At 40.5% G+C, this 10,010-nt stretch overlaps 1 pseudogene; it reads right to left on the bottom strand.

Annotated features, from left to right (window-relative positions):
- Positions 1-1,955: 1,955 nt before the first annotated feature.
- On the bottom strand, positions 1,956-9,698 carry LOC148035265 (uncharacterized; annotated as a pseudogene).
- Positions 9,699-10,010: the final 312 nt, after the last annotated feature.

Here is a 10,010-nt window from a genome sequence, read left to right as displayed (position 1 = left end):
GCCTCTAGAGAAACATGGAAACCCCAAGATCATGAGCAATCCTAGTGTTGACCAATCTTGCTCATCTAGGCCCGAACCCCTAGCTATGCTAAAGCCTAGGCAAACTCCTAGAACCTTGCATGAGATAGCAAACGAGCAAGCCCTCGTTGAATAGAGAAGTGTCGTAGAATGCTTAGCTGAGTTGGATGCTAAGCTCAACGTATTTGCACGTGTCTACGTCCTTACAGACATGGGCGCATTCCCTAGCTTGGAGACTACTTGCCCTTCCCTCTATCTTGGGAAGAGCAAGAAGACCTTGACGAGCACTATAGCAAGCTCCAGCACGAGCGCTTGCGACTCATCTCGAGCGAGGAAGTAGACGAACTACGCTTAACTATCTCGTTCAATGAGGTGCTCTGCCAATCGAATCTCGTAGACATAGAGAAACTAAAGCGATTGTCAGCAGGCCGGAGTCGGTTTAAGCGGCGTTGGTGTGAAAGCCGCATGGAAATGGCCGAACTAGGGGCTCATATCATGACAGTCTCTGAGGAGCGATTGGCCAAATGGCATACAAAGGTGCACCCTGAAATCTTGTAAAAGAGTGCCAGGTGGTGGAAAATCCGGAAAGCTAAAACAAAAGACAAAGACAAAGGCCGAGGCAAAGAGAAATGGAAGACAAAGGCACACAAGGAAAAGGGCAAGTCCAAAATTTGGTAAAAGAGCGTAAGCGCATCATGGTTTAATTCAAGGAGCGACGGGCTCTCATCCACGCAATTTGTAAATATAGATGGGCGGTGGAAAGGAAGCTAGGAAGATAGAAGGACAATGGGAAAAATGGCCTAGGCTACGGCCATGTAAAAAAGGGAAAAGGGGATGACCGCCCAAAAGGGATTTAGGGTTGTGTATATAAAGTTGAAAAGTGAATGAGAAGCTCATTCTTGTGTGTGGCCAAAAGTAGCTCTCCTCTTCTTCTTCTTCTTCTTCTTCTTGCTTTCTTGAGCTTGTGCTTGAGAGAGGGAGTGTGAGGGAGTGAGTGCGTGAGGGTGAGGGACCGTGGGGTGGAGAAGCTCTCCATCTTCTCCTCTATTCTTCTCTTCTCTTCTCTTCTCTTCTCTTGCTTGCGGTGATGGAGCTTGGAGCGTGGAGCTTGCTTGAAGCTTGCACTTGGACCGTGGAGCTACCAAAGTGCGCGGGAGAGGAGGTAACTCAAACGGCATGGAGGTAAGCTCACTACACCCGTAGATGTGGATGGCGCGTCGGCTATGTGAGAGGTAGCCATTAGTGCTCGGCTTGGAACGCTTGAAACAATAAGCGGTCCGCGGGTCTTGGTGGTTGAGCGAAGGCTCCCACCAAAGATGCCACTTTCAAGTGCACAATGTGGAGATTGGTTGCAAATATGCACTATGGTTTTAAGTGCCTCTCCCCAAAACGATTGCAATAGATTAGCAGTGAACAGCATGCACTGAATCTTCTCACATAACGTGCAATTCATTGGCTTAGCCACACTAGTAGATGACGGATTTTAAGGAGATATAAGCTCCCCTTTAATCCCATTGACATCACAAAACTTACTAAATTCTTCAGTTACATACTCTCCCCCATTGTCTGTTCTTATGCATTTTAATTTTAAACCCTTTTGAGTACTAACAAATGCATGAAACTTTTTAAAGGCATCCCAATGCCTCACTTTTCTGTTTAAGCAAGTAAACCCGCAACTTTCTAGATTGGCTATCAATAAAAGATACAAAACAATAGAAACCATATGAGAGTGCATACATCAAAATGAACTAAATCCAAGGCACATGCCTTCCTAGAGGCTCCATGAGAGTATGAACTATTTACATGTTTTTCCAAAACATAATCATCACAAAAGTCAAGCTTTCAGTTTTTCACATCAACTCTTCCAAGTGAAGAAAGTGCTTGCAAACCCTTTTGGGTCCAAAACTCTTGTGCCATAACTCCATGTGTGATTGCACTTAAGAAATTGCAACAAAATTTCCACAAAGTGCCTTACCGTAAAGATAACATAGAGTTCTTTTTTTACCACCTCTAGTGACTAGCATAGAACCTTTTTGTATCTTCCACATTCCACCACCAAAAGTAGTGAAGTAACACTTGTTATCTAGTTGCCCGATAGAAAGTAAACTCTTCTTAATGCCAGGTACATACGTAACATCATGAAGAATCAATTCTTGATGATTTTCAAGAGCCAGGTGTATGGTGTCCATTCCTTCAATATCACATGCATGGTTGTTGTCTAGATAGATTTTCCCGAGATTACCTTCTGCATAAGAAGAAAAGCTCTCCAAAGATGGAGTTACATGAAATGAAGCACCGCTGTCAACAATTCATAATTGTGACAAACCATCATAAACTGACAACAAAGCATCTATCATATCCCTTTTAGTGATATACATGTCCTCCACTATCATAGCATGTGGATCTGAAGATGCAACCAACAAATTGGCATCTTATCTTCTTCTGTCTCCTCAATAACAACACTAGATACCACATTTACTTTTTTTGTTTCTTTAGAGCTACCATCCTTTTCATTCTTTTTGCCTTTTGCATTAGCATGCTTCTTGCATTCTTGTTTCTTTTAAAGTACATGCAATCAGGCTTTTTATGCCCTTTCCGACCACACTGATAACAAGTGACATCTTGCTATTTTTTCTTACTTTTGCTATGATTTTTATTCTTATTTGCAACATTTGACATTTTTTCAATTCTTCCTTTTACGTTGTAGGCCAATCCATTGTTTTTCCTACTTACCTTGCATCTAACCTCTTCATTGAGAATAGAACCACGCATACCATCAAATGTCCAATTGGGGTTGTTGCTCAAGGTTACAACCAATGCTTTCCATGAATTGGGTAAAGCCATGAGCAATAAGATAGCCCTTAATTTAGGATCAAAAGATGGCAATCCTACATCTTGTAAATTGACTCAAAATACCAATGAAAGCATTCAAATGCTCTGAGGCAGGCTTAAACTCATCAAACTTTAAGTTTACCAACTTTCGCATGAGATGCACATGATTGACAAGAGTTGTATTCTCATATGTAGCCTTGAGTTCTTCCGAACTGCATAAGCTGTAGAAAATCCCTTGATATCAACCAAGATATCATTTGTGACAGCCATTTTAATGTAAGTAATGAACATTTTATTTATTTTAGCCGAATCCTCATCTGGCAAAGTAACATGCTTATGTTTTGCCAAGGCATCATCACAATCCTTTAGAAAGAGTATACCTTGCATACAATCTTTCTAAATATCAAAGCCATTGCCATCAAATTTATGAATCTCAAAGAGATTCTTTGTGTTGGATGTAGATGCATTGCTAGCCATCTTCAGTAATAAAATACTGAATACTTTCAGCCAATTAGCAAAGTTGCCGAATGTGACAGCAAGTACACACACTTGTACTTCCAAGAAGTAGATGTTTTGCTACCATTTCAATTTCAAGTATTGATTACAACATGTACACGAATCAAATATGATACATTTGCATGAATGATAGCTCCCACTTGAGTAATACATCACCATAATGCCCAAATGCAATAAAGCCAAGTGCCGTCCTATATACCACTATTTCACTGCATAATGAGCATTCAAGAATACATATACCAAGAGAATCTGCCCTTTTACAACATTTAAAACAACCCAAGTTCAAATTTCTCCCACTTAGCAATGAATCCACTGCAAATTTCATTATCAAGACTCAAATCAACTCAAAGTGCATCATCGATACAAAAAGCCTCAAAATTTTGCAATGAATTTGCCCCAATATCTTACTGAGTATCAAATATGGACAAATTCATGAATTCTGTAAAAGTCCCAAATTTGAGGTCCAAGAGTGCATAAATTTCAATAAAATTGGCTCAATTGAGCAAAATTTCACTTATACATGAAAAGCCCCAAAATTTTGAGGCATGTGCATCCAATGTTTGCAATTTATGAGTCAACACTCACTGTTATGCATGTTTGGCACCAAATTTGGGGAAAGTCCCAAATTTTCAAGTGTGTAAATTTACACGGATTTGCATTCTATGCTTGCATGCACAAACACCCCTTAAAATAAGGGCTTGATTCTCCAAGAAATTAAATATGTCAAGAACATGTCTGAAAAAATGATGAAATGGCCCCAGTCGTTGACTTGTTTTGTGTCATGTTGCACGTTGCCTGTTGCATAGGCTGTCGTCCGCAATCCTGGCCTATTGTAGTCCGTTTGGTGTGCATAATATGGTCGGCTATCAACATTCAAGTTAACCAGCCTTCGATAGACTTTGCCAACTTGTCAGCCTTGTTACAGGTGTTATCACAACTCGGTCACAATGGTAACAACTACACACTGATTGCAGTAACTATCAGTCCTCCATGACTGCCTGTCCATTGGTTCTTATTGCTCTGATACCAATTTGAAGAGTGCGAGTGGAAGAAAAATAGAGTATGTGCATAGATGGAGATGCAACAATAGTTGAATGATTAGTGAGTGAGAGTGAGAGTCGAAGGATAGGTGTGTACCAGTGTGGTACACATATATAATAACAGATTATATTTAGACTTAAGGTACGATACACTTGCACCTGCAAGGATGAGTTCACATGTGTAAATTAATATACACACGGAAGTAGTGTAAGGGCCTTTACACCCAACATACAAGGGGTATGACTATGCAACCATCAAAGTTTCTACCGAGGTTGATTAAGCACAAAATGGTGGTAGTGTTTGTGAGGTGGATGAGATCCAGAGTTATTTGGATCCAAGATATGTTTTTTCCTTTGAGGCATGTTGGCAAATCTATGATTATCCATTGCACAATGAAAAGCATGACATATAGCGGTTGCAGGTGCACTTTCTTGGTGGGAATTATGTGGTGTTTTGAGATGCAGATAATATATTGGACGTTGTGCGAAATCAAGACCCCCTAGAAGACTACTCTTATTGAATGGTTTGTATGCAATCGCATTCATGTGGAGGCTAGAATTGTCCACTATCAAGACATTTCAATGTAGTGGGTGTGGAATGCACAACATAAGATGTGGACAAAGAGGAAGATGGGAATCCATGTGGTCGAATGTATTTTGTGGCACCTACCTATGGTGAGCCTTACTATTTGCAAATGCTTTTAATAGGGTGTCAAGAGTGTACCTCTTTTGAAGATCTGCATGATGTTGACAATGTGGACTATGATACTCAAGGATACTTGCATTGCAAGGGGTATATTAGAGAGTGATGATGAGTATGTTATGTGTTCCTCCATGCAAACCAATGCTCAACTTCATAGTTTGTTTGTTGCAATTTGGTCTTTTGTGAGCTAGCTTGGCCTAACCAATTATGGGAAAGATTTTTTGTGCTAATGGTAGAGGATATTCTACATAGATTGCAACTACAATGTGTGCACGCCTCTCTTAGTGTTTTGCAGCATAAGGCATTTAATATGGCTTTGTCACATCTCTAGGACCTAGAACCCCATTAGCCAAATTCTTGGTTGCATGGTAACCCCCTTTTGCAAGATGAGTATGCATATAACACATCAAAATAGTTTAGGGTTTTTTAATTTATGGAGGCAATGTTGAACGATGGACAGAGATTTGCCTATGGTGCAGTTATGGATGATGTTGATGTAAATGTTGGAGATTTATTCTTTTTTAATGGCCCTGATGGGTCTAGGAAGAATTTTTTGCATAAGTGCTTGCTTCCGAACGTGCGTAGTGGTGGTGATCATATAGCATTGACAACAATATCATGCGGCATTACTGCCTTGCTCCTATTAGGTGGTCATACAACTCACTCATGGCTTAAAATCCCAATAGACTTAAATAGTTTGTCCACATGTAGCATTTTAGTTAAAAGTGACATTGCTCAATTGTTGAGAAAATCGAGCCTTATTTTGTGGGATGAGGCTCCTATGACCCGTCAATATGCCTTTGAAGTAGTTGATAGAACTTTGAGAGACGTTATGAGCTGTGATATGCCATTTGATGGAAAGATTGTTTTATTTGGAGGGGATTTTAGATAGGTCTTTCCAGTTGTGGTGACAGGAACATGTAAGGATATTGTTAATGATGCATTGTGTTACTCTCATTTATGGCATTATGTGAGGGTGTTAAGGCTATCTAGGAATATGTGAGTGTTGGCGGCTGGTAATGTGGTGGACAATGGGTTCATTTGTAGATTCAATGAATAGAGAATGAAGTGGAAATTGCTAAAAATTATGATAAGTTGTGTGTTCCACTTGGCATGGTGTTAAATGGACACTCTATCGAAACCTTGATCGGTAGTGTTTATGGTGATGTATCTAGTGTGGGTGACTATACAACGTATTTTAGTGAGTGAGCTATGCTTGCATCATGGATTATGGAGGTGGCTACTTTGAATGAATATGCATTGCAATTTTTGCCAAGGGGAGGTTAGGCACTATCATAGTGCAAACTTGATTGCAGAAATAGATGACTCATTTTTGTACTCCGTTGAGTATTTAAACATATCAAATCTTGGAGCTAGATTTTCTCCTTGTTCATTATTGCTAAAGGTAAATGCACATGTTATTCTTCTTAGAAACCCAAGCCTAAGAAGGGGTTTGTGTGATGGTACACGGTTGATTTATAAGGCCTTCAATATAAAGGTGACAGATGATAAGATAATAACAAGGGCAAACGTGGGTGACTAAGTTTTTATTCCTAGGATTACTTTTATTTCTAATGTTGCACAACTACTATTTACTATGAAACGAATGCAAATTTCCATCCAATTGGCATTTCATATGACAATCAACAAGTCACAAGGGTAGACTATATCCATTGTTGGGCTTTATTTAAAAAGCCCAGTATTTATGCATAGTTAGTTGTATGTTGCATTTTCAAGGGTGAAATCTTCACATGGTGTGAAAGTCCTATTAGGTGACAATGATGGAAACATGACCACAAAGATTTTGTACATGGATGTACTTCAAAAGATCCAGTGATGTGCATTGAAGCACTACTAAGAAGAGTATGCTTCACCTCTACATGAGCATGATTACAGATGCCTGCCCTAGAGTGGGGCTGTTACTCGGCTTCTTCTGACTATCAAAAGGAGCTATAGTGCATGTTGCATGTAGTAATGAGGGATAATATCATAAGAAGAATGCTTGCAAGAGTTGTTGAGTGTTTACATGATGATGTCAACATAGACATTAAGCTCCCAGTTTTTATTGAAGTATACATTGTGGGTATACGTAATGTTTTCGGGTGCATATGCACGAGATTGACCATAGGAAGAGGTTTCAATGCTCTTACACTAATAAGATACCAAGGCATTGGTTTGAGTATGGGTTCAAGTATTTGGATTGTTTTGTGGCACTGTATATGTATGAGATTGACCATAGGAAGAGGTTTCAATTCTCTCACACTAACAAGATACCATAAGAGGTTTGAGTATGGGTTCAAGAATTTGGGTTGTTTTGTGACACTGCATCAACATCAGCCAATAATTATTATTTTGGGAACGAAATTGTATTTTTTAGTTGTTCCATGTACTTATTTAGAGATTTTGTTCAGATGCATGTGGTACAAAGAGGGGTAAGACTATTACATCCCCCATGTGATTACCAGTAGTAGAAACTATGGAATCAACCCTTGCTTCATCTTTGCATGTTTTTCTTGAGGATGGTGATTTTCCAATGATTCCTCGAAGAAGAGGGAGTTTTGTTTCTATTAGGCACTTCTAAGGCAATGACTCTTTTTATTGACATCAGCCACATGTGGTACTTGGAAACAGTCATCGAGTGCCTGTGTGTGGATAGAAAGTATGATGTGTTAAACTTGACCTTCGTGGCCTTGCTAATGGAAAGTAGGATGTCTTTTACATTTCCTTCATGGCATGGTTGGTAGAAAGAGGCAAATGATAATATGGAAAGTAGGATGTCTTTTACATTTCCTTCATGGCATGGTTGGTAGAAAGAGGCAAATGATAATGGCAGCCTCTACTTCACTTGTGAATGCCCTACTTGGAGATAAAAATGATTCATGCTTAGAGAAAGCCCTATTGTGGTGCTTGGTCTTTGTTTCAATTGTGATCCATTTTTCAGTATAATATTGCTATTTCTAAGTATTTCCCAAAGCAAGCATGTGATTTCTTGCCTTTGTATAAGGGTGAACGTTTATGGTGTATAGAAGAGATTGCTTGTATTTTTTTGGCATTTTTTGTTGCAAATTTTATTTAAAAAACTTTTAGTTTTAAGTTTGATGAGAGAGAGAGAGAGAGAGAGAGAGAGAGGTGGGGAGGAAGCCATTTCTAAATATTAGGTGAAGCAAGCATGTGTTTAGGTGAGATTGTTATGTATATCTATCTTTCTTTGATGAAATTTTATAAATTTGAGAGAGAGAGAGAGAGAGAGAGAGAGAGAGAGAGAGAGAGAGAGAGAGAGAGAGAGAAGATGAGAGAGAATAGAATAAAACAAAAGGCAACGAGAGGGGAAGAGAGAGAAAATTTATAGAAAGAATTGGGGGGAGAGAGAGGGAGTGGAAAATAAGTATCTAAACATAGGGAATCAGGGGTGGGGGTAGCACACACAGAGAGAGAGAGAGAGAGAGAGAGAGAGAGAGAGAGAGAGAGAGAAAGAAAGAAAGTTATATTAACGTCTTCTAAAGACCAAAATTGGCCTATGAGACAAACTGTGATACAACTGATGAGGTCCAGCTATCCAAAATAAAAGTGCTGAATGAAAAGCTAAAAACTCGAAACTGAAAATTCGGTGCTATGAGTGTGATAAGTGTCGTGTATGTGTATGTGCGTATGTAGCTCTGGTACTCCAGATAATGGCTATAAAAGGGGAACAAATGTCGGCTATGATAGGGGAACAACTGTCGGCTGTGATAAAGTGGTGCAATGTGTATATGTAACAGATGCAGGGAGATATGCTATCCTGGGATGTAGTAGTAGTCATCGAAGTCGCTAATAGCAGGTGATCCCTCCTGGATGCAGGATGTGGTACATCGGCAGTGGAGAAAGAGCAAACTGGAGGTCTGAGATCCAATGTGTCGTGTGTCGTCGGATCTCAGTCTGCTGTCGATGTAGATCAAGAATCCTCCGGATCTCCTGTCGGTGTGGCTGTGGGGTCCGAAACCCACGTATCCTCGTGCGGCGTCGGGTACGCTGGTCCTCAGCCTGCTGTAGTGTGAGCCCGGAGGTCTAGCTGGAGGCTGGTACAGTAGCTCTCACTCCGTCTGTCTGAAAGAACTGTGTAATAGTCGTCTGGGTGGGCCCCTCTCTGACTGGGACCCGCTGTGTGCTCTGCTCTCTGATGTGCCATGCCTCTCCCAGAAAACGGCCAAATGATCTCTGATCCATATCAGTCATACATCCCTAAAGTGAGCTTCTCAATGTGTATCTAGATCTCAACTCTGAGTATGCCGGGCATATGAGAAAAAAATGCTCTTCACTCTCCACCTCTAATCTGCAAAGGGGCATATCCTCTCCTCCCGTGGGATGCCACTGGCTCTGCCACTCTCAATCATAAGCTGATGTGATGATACCCTGAGCTGTCCAATAAGAACTCTCAATCGATGTGGCATATAGATCTGCATATATCTCGGAATCTCTATGAATCCCTGCTCTGATATGCTCAAGAACTGTGTATAATAATGTGCCATCTTCGATGGCAATGGGGGCTGTGCAAGGCTGACCCATGTCCTCTGTATATAAATATGCCATATCTCCTGTCTAATGATTCTATTCCTCTCAGAGAGAGAGAGAGGGTGTAAGTGGGAGCCTGAGTATCATATAGAAGAGGTGGGAGTTTATCAATGTCCAGCCCATGTCTGTCAAACCAAGCTCTAGTCTGTGCATACCATGATGTGGTATCCCCCGCTCGAGCCATCTCCTGAGATGCCATATATGCTTTGTATGCAATGCGATCTCTGTCCATATCCTGAAATCTGTGTAGGAAGCAGACTGTCTGAAATAATGCCTTGACTAGCATGGGCGGTGTGGCAAGCTCTGCTCGCACAATGTCATGTGGGACTGAGGCCTTGTTGCGAATCAATCTA

Source organism: Lygodium microphyllum, chromosome 6 (genome assembly GCF_053477565.2).
Source record: "Lygodium microphyllum isolate KBCC chromosome 6, Lygodium_microphyllum_v1.1.10, whole genome shotgun sequence".
Taxonomy (NCBI): domain Eukaryota; kingdom Viridiplantae; phylum Streptophyta; class Polypodiopsida; order Schizaeales; family Lygodiaceae; genus Lygodium; species Lygodium microphyllum.
The sequence above is the reverse complement of the archived record's forward strand: the minus strand, read 5'-3'. Positions and strand labels throughout refer to the sequence as shown.